Source organism: Solanum tuberosum, unplaced genomic scaffold (genome assembly GCF_000226075.1).
Source record: "Solanum tuberosum cultivar DM 1-3 516 R44 unplaced genomic scaffold, SolTub_3.0 scf00431, whole genome shotgun sequence".
Lineage (NCBI taxonomy): Eukaryota > Viridiplantae > Streptophyta > Magnoliopsida > Solanales > Solanaceae > Solanum > Solanum tuberosum.
The window spans coordinates 445,547-453,532 of record NW_006239364.1 but is presented as its reverse complement, the minus strand read 5'-3'; the positions used below and the strand labels follow the sequence as shown (position 1 = coordinate 453,532).

At 33.1% G+C, this 7,986-nt stretch overlaps 1 pseudogene; it reads left to right on the top strand.

Annotated features, from left to right (window-relative positions):
- The first annotated feature begins 4,746 nt into the window (after positions 1-4,746).
- Positions 4,747-6,917, top strand: LOC102604932 (phenylalanine N-monooxygenase-like; annotated as a pseudogene).
- The last annotated feature ends 1,069 nt before the right edge of the window (positions 6,918-7,986 follow it).

Here is a 7,986-nt window from a genome sequence, read left to right as displayed (position 1 = left end):
CCTAACTCTCTTAAACTTTAGGGAAAGCTATCTGCTACTCTAGAAAATAATAGAGCACCCACTTACTAATAAAATATCAAACTAACAACTAAGCTAAGAAATAGTTATACTACAGAATTGGTCAAATTAAACTAGGAATGATGTTGTCAACTTTAACAAATCATATTCGGAAAGATTAAAGGACAAATACACACTGAAATTTGATATAATCTTAATCTATAGCAGATTCAATTTTAATTAGTCGACTAAATGAGTTCATTTGATCCCTCTTAACCTTACGTAGCTCCGCCCATAGATCCATTTTTGAAATAATGTTCTTTTTTTTTTCAAAGTGAGTTGTCTCTGATGTTGTAGCTGTATCTTCAATCCATGGAATCAATTTGTTGTAGGCCTTACTCACTTGGTGCTGGATTGAAGATAATCCTAAAGTGAAGTGTGTGGCCTACATGAAGAACACATTTTAAGAATAGTTAAAAACTTTAGTGTCAGAAATTATTTTGTAAGATCTCGTGACACTATAAAGTAGTGAACTATGGATAGACATGCGATTATCTTTGATATGTGAATCATGTGATATGAGATCCATGACAATACACAACAATCAACGTACACTAGGGGTGTGTTTGGTATGAAGGAAAATGTTTTCTATGGAACCTCGAACCTTTGTCTTTAGATGTCAGGGTCGAATGTCTAAGACGGATCCTGTTTCGAAAGTTGGTTTCTAACTTATTTTTCTCATGTTTGGTTGGTGAGTGGAAAATATATATTTTCTAGTGTATGATTAGTGAATGAAATATATTTTTTAGAAAATACTATCTTTTATTTTTAGCTAGAGAGTAGAAAATATTCTATAGGAAAATAGTTTTTGACCAATAAATTAAACTAACCTCGATAATCGATCCAACATCATGACCCCGACTCGACATCCAACTCGAGATCCGACCCCAACCCCTACCTTGACTTGAGACCCCAACGCTACACCCGACCTTGACCTTGACACGAGACTAGACTCCAATTTTGATCGAGACTTTAGACCCGACCTCGACCTCGACCTGATCAGACCCCGACACCGACCCTGACACCCAACCTCGACCTCGACCCAAGACCCGGCCTCAACCCCAACCCTGACTTGACCTCAGACCCGACCTTGACGGTTGACCCTACCCCGACCCTGACTCAAGATTTGATACATACCCGAGACCCCGAACCTTGATCCAACCTTGACATAGACACTCAATTTAAGATTCTCGATCACTGATTTGAGACTTAACCTCAAAATTGAGACTCAATTTTGAATCGGGACCTGAGCCCAATGTGGGACCCAACTTTTGAAACGGGATCTGTCTTTGACATTCGACCCTGACATCCAACCCCAACACTTGACTTGGGAGTTAGGTCTCAAATGGAAGTCGAGAGTCGGGTCTCAAATTGAGAATCAGGAGACAGATCTAATATTAGTATTGAGAATCGATACCCAAGACTTAAGTTAGGATGAAAAGTTGAGGTGTGAGGTTCAAAATGATTTTGGAAAATATTTTCCTTATTTTAAAAAAAAAAGGGAAATCATTTAAATAAGTTGATTAGGAAAACATTTATGTCAACCAAATATGAGAAAATGAAACATTTTCCTTCGTACCAAACACATCATAGATCTATATACTAAATAAAACATCTACTTGCACAATGCATTAACTCTTAGATATGAGTGACTAATAATCAAAATAACTACTATTTCCCTTTGCCCCATGCACATTAATAAACTATAAGTTTATAGCTTTATTGGAGTAAAACAATTGACCTTGTTGGAATTTCTCCATCATAAAATCTTGATAATATCTCAATGCCAACTCATCGCCAACTATATATTGACGTAACTATTCCATATTCATGAAATCAAATATATATTTTAATTTCATGGCCTCACATATTACATTGAAATTATATGACACAAAGCCCCATTGCCCTCTGTTTCAATTTACATGACACTTTTATGTTTAGTTAATTCTAATAAAAATGATACATTTTTTTATTTGATAAATACTAGTTTCCATACCACTTTGTCGACACTACCTTATCTTGCAAGTTCATGCAGAGCCTATAAATAGTGGAAAACATAAGATTTAGCAATCACAAGGAAACTATGATAAAAAAAATTACAAACTTTATTCATATGGTAATCTACAATTACTTGTTCATTTCTACTATTCTTAACAAATGGAATAGTAGTATAAGAAACAATAAACCATTCCCTCCAAGTCCAAAATCATGGCCTATAATTGGAAGCCTTCCTCAAATCTTTCTAAAAATAAGCCATCATTTATTCATTTGGATACACAAAATTATGGAGGAAATGGATAACTTGAAATTAGCTTGCATTCGTCTTGGTAATGTTCATGTCATTCCTGTAACTTCTCCTGAGCTTGCTTGCGAGTTCTTGAAGATCCAGGACTCTGTTTTCTCATCCAGGCCTATTTGTATGTCCGCGAGCCTTATTAGCAATAGCTATATAACTTCTATTTTCCTCCCCATTGGTGATCAATGGATGAAAATGAGGAGAATTCTTGCTTCTCATGTGCTATCACTAACATCATTTCAGTGGCTTCGTTGTAAAAGGGATGAAGAGGCTGACAACCTTCATCTATTCGTTTACAATAATCAATCTACTAGTATTAATTTGAGGAAAGTGACAATATGTTATTGTGGAAATGTAATTAGGAATATGATTTTCAGCAAGAAATCCGCTTTATTTGAAACTATAGAATTTCAACAGATCATCATGAATTAGTTATTTAAATTTTCCAAATTAGATTATCATGTTATTGCATGAATTTCGGAACCCTAGCTATGTATTTCTTTAGTTCTTGAATTACACATGCTAGGTCAGATATTCAATAGTCAGTTATACATGCCTCAGTTTATGAATGCATCATTATCAGATTAATTGTTGCATTCTCAGTTTTGCATGTTTAGTTTTGAGCTATCAAGTATTACAAAAATTCAGTCATAATGTGTTTATCACTTAATCTATTGGGAGTAGCATAATACCGAGTTGGACTAGGGTTCAGCATACCCATATAGTCCTAGAACTACGAGCCACGTAGGTGTAAGTCCCCTCTATGGGCAATATCAGTTAGTGATCACGCCAGCATGCCTCTATACCTCTGGTAGGGTATATTGGGTCCTCTCGATGGGGCGTATACATCGGACTCCACATTTAGCTCATGTGGTTTTATTATCGGTTATTAGTAGCTCCCACAGTTCAGTCATATCCTATTGCATTGACCATTTATCAGTATATCCAGTTTTCAATTCCAGCATGTTATAAATTGGTCACTGCACTTAGTTATCTCAGCATTCAGTATCTATATCATGTTCAGATTATATCATTACTTATTTGCTTTGTTCAGTTATATGTTATTTCAGTTGTATTCTATCTTGCATGCTCAGTACCTTTCAAGTACTAACTCATGCTTTGAGCTACATCTTCTCGTGATGTAGGTTCAAGTTCTCAGCATCCAAATCATGCTCAGATCGGTTCCCGATCTCCAGTTCAGCAGAATCAGTGGTGAGTCCTCATTCTCCGAGGACAATAGTCATGAGTTTCTTTTCAATTATTTTTAGTCCTTTAGTTTCAGTTTTGCTAGACTTAGTTGGGGCCTGTCCCAACATTTCTAGTCAGTTAGAGGCTATTTTCAGACATAGCTAGATTCAGTTTAGTATTTAGTTAATATCTTCTTTGTATTAAACTCATCAGTTTTCATTTATCTTAGTTATAGTATATGGGTATTCCCTATCTTTTCATTTTATTTATGATTTAGCTTCCGCATCAGTTTATTATCTTTAGTATGCTCATGATCATGCCAACAGGGTTAACTTGGAATCACTTGTGGTCCTAGGTTCCGTGTCCGCGTCTCGGGGGTAGTCTCGGTGCGTGACAAAAATAGAGAATACTGTTTTATTAATTCATTTTAAAATGAAAATAACCTCTAAATTTTAATATTTTTCTATAGCATATTTAAGATCACAAATTTAAGACCAAAAAATTTAAATTTTTTTAAGTCAACTTTTCAATCAATGAATATAATTAATTTATTTTGATTAATTATTTTGATCAATAAACATGAATTATTCACTTAGTTTTCCTATGTTGGTCAAATGTATATTTTTAAGGCTAATAACTCACAAGGATAAAATAGAAAGAATATTATAATTTATGCATTGATTTTGTGAATTGACAAGTATTATAGACAAACTTGGTGCTGGATTGAAGATAATCCATGGAATCAATATGTTGTAGGCCTTACACACTTGGTGCTGGATTGAAGATAATCATAAAGTGAAGTGTGTGGACTACATGAAGAACACATTTTAAGAATGTTTAAAAACTTTAGTGTCAGAAATTATTTTGTAAGATCTCTTGACACTATAAAGTAGTGAATTATGGATAGCCATCAATTATCTTGGCCATTCATTAGTAATGTGAATCATGTGATATGAGATCCAAGACAATACACAACAATCAGGGGTGTGTTTGGTAGGAAGGAAAATGTTTTCTATGGAACCTCGAACCAGGGGCGGAGCCACGTAGGCTCCAGGGTGTCCAATTGGATAAATACTAATAAAAATGATATATATTTTTATTTGATAAATACTAGTCGACACTACCTTATCTTGCAAGTTCATGTAGGGCCTATAAATAGTGGAAAACATAAGATTTAGCAATCATAAGGAAAATATGATAAAAATTATTACAAACCTTATTCATATGGTAATCCACAATTACTTCTTCTCCACATTCTCAAAATTCAATAATAGTACTACACCATGGAGAATCTTCATTTCTACTATTCTTAGCAAATGGAATAGTAGTATAAGAAACAATAAACCATTTCCTCCAAGTCCAAAATCATGGCCTATTATTGGAAGCCTTCCTCAAATCTTTCTAAAAAATAAGCCATCATTTATTCATTGGATACACACAATTATGGAGGAAATGGATACTGAAATTGCTTGCATTCGTCTTGGTAATGTTCATGTCATTCCTGTAACTTCTCCTGAGCTTGCTTGCGAGTTCTTGAAGATCCAGGACTCTGTTTTCTCATCCAGGCCTATTTGTATGTCCGCGAGCCTTATTAGCAATAGCTATATAACTTCTATTTTCCTCCCCATTGGTGATCAATGGATGAAAATGAGGGGAATTCTTGCTTCTCATGTGCTATCACCAACATCATTTCAATGGCTTCGTTGTAAAAGGGATGAAGAGGTTGACAACCTTCATCGATTCGTTTACAATAATCAATCTACTAGTATTAATTTGAGGAAAGTGACAAGATGTTATTGTGGAAATGTAATTAGGAATATGATTTTCAGCAAGAAATCCGCTTTATTTGAAACTATAGAAGAAGTTGATGCACTTTTTACACTTCTTGAATATCTTCATTCTTTTGGTATATCAGATTACTTACCATGGTTAAGTGTATTTGATTTGGATGGTCACAAAGCAATTATCAAGAAAGCCTATGCTACAGCAACAAAACATATTGATATTGAAGTTGATCATAGGATACAAATATGGAAAGATGGCAACAAAACTTTGAAACAAGACATTCTTGATATTCTTATCATGCTCAAAGATATCAATGGAAAATCCATTGATGAATGTTAAAGAGATTAAGGCACAAGTGCTTGTAAGTATACATTCAATTACTAAACTATTGTGAATTGTGTGATCACCTTTATGGTCAACCTTTCAAAATTTGCTTATTTTGAAAAGCGTTTTTTTGTACTTCTAGAAAAAGTACTTTTGAAGGATAGTCATTTATATTTAGCTAATCATTTTTATCAATATTAGTACAATAATTGATTTTGACCAAGGCTTTAAAAGTGTTTTCTGAAAGAAAAAAAAATTAGCTTGTGAAAAACAACTTCTGATACTACTCAAAAATATTTATTCTCTTAAACGTTTGACCAAACACCTTAACTTTCTGAAATAAATTAAACACTTTTGATTTCCAAAAACTTGACCAAATAGGCAATGAATTATACTAATTCAGACCCTTAAATAGACTGTATATTTATAGACAATGTATCAACTCAAAAAATAAAATAAAAAACATAAATTAATTCTCATCTAATCAGAAAGTGTTGACATGACAATAAGATTGTTTACAAACAAATAATGTATAGGAACTCATGTTGGCAACAGTGGATAACCTTTCAAATGCAGTTGAATGGACATTTGAAGAAATGTTGAATCAACCAAAGTTAATGCAGAAGGCCGTAGAAGAACTCAACACTGTTGTTGGGATTAATAGATTGGTTCAAGAATCAGATTTGCCAAGGCTAAATTATGTCAAGGCTTGCATAAAAGAGGCCTTTCGACTCCATCCAATATCGCCTTTTAATGTTCCTCACGTGTCTGTCTCTGATACCATCGTCAGTAAAAAGTACTTCATTCCTAAAGGGAGTGTAGTGCTATTAAGTCGTCTTGGACTTGGCCGGAATCCAAGAATTTGGAAGGATCCATTAAAGTTCAAGCCGGAGCGCCACCTCAAAATGGAAGATGGTGGTGAAGTAGTTCTCACTGATTCAAACTTACATTTGTTATCATTTAGTATTGGAAGACGAGGTTGTCCAGCTGTGAAACTTGGCTCAACAATTACTACAATGTTACTTGCTAGGCTTCTTCAAGGATTTACTTGGAGTTTACCACTAAATTCAGCATGCAATGATTTAATTGAGTCATCTAAGATGAATCATTTTTCTACCTTACCACTTCTTGCTCAAGCAAAACCAAGATTAGCTAGGGCCATGCATCTTTAACATTGCACACGTTTATTAGTAGAGTTTTAATTGACATAAGTTTATGTAGCTCTAAAGTCAATTCAATAACAATAGCTTATTCACTTTACGAAAAGGTAACATCAATCTAAAGAACTCAATTTATGAGTTCAAATTTCGACAGAAACAAAAAGCTAGGTGATTTCAATTAAAATTTCCTTATAATTAATGTACCAAGAAATCTTCAAACTATTTGACTGATTCACAATATAGACATGGAATAGATCAACAGAGCTGTAGAAACATGACTTTATAACCACTTGAAACATATTAGATTTTACATATCATCTTGTCATATATAATATCGCTTTTACCAACAAAAAAAAAAAAATCATCTTCAAGCTAAGAAAGTGTTCTGATAAAACATCTATGAGAGTACAAAAAAGAACAGCTCTTGATTTTTCTTTTTGATATTTATTTTGCCGTGTATACGGAGTTCGGACATACAATTTTTACAATTTCTTGAAAATCAATTTACATATTTAGAAACTATGAAAAAAAATTAATATAAGTCACAAAAATTTACAATTTAAAATATCAAACAACATATAGATAAATTGTAGTAAAAAAATTTCTTATTTAATTTTCAAGAGTTGAACTATCTCATAGAAAACAATGATTATTATATAGGTTAATTTACCCTATGTAAAAAGAACTTATACACAGTTATCCATGTACAAAAGCATATACTCATTGGAGATATACAAGAACATCAACTCTTGTATCACCAATGAATAAACTAAAAATTAATTAAAAGGAGAACAACAAAACGTTTAAGAGCTAATTACTTAGATCACTCTAATTTATAATATTATGTATCTTATTAGATTTTGGTGCATCAATATATATTCAATTACTTGGAGTTTACCACCAAATTCACCATGCAATGATTTAATTGAGTCATCTAAGATTAATCATTTTTCTACCTTACCACTTCTTGCTCAGGCAAAACCAAGATTAGCTAAGGCTATGTATCTTTAAGATTGAACATGTTTATCAGTAGAGTTTTAATTGACATAAGTTTATGTAGCTCTAAAGTCAATTCAATAACGATAGCTTATTCACTTTACGAAAAGGTAACATCAATCTAAAGGACTCAATTTATGAGTTCAAATTCCGACAGAAACAAAAAGCTAGGTGATTTCA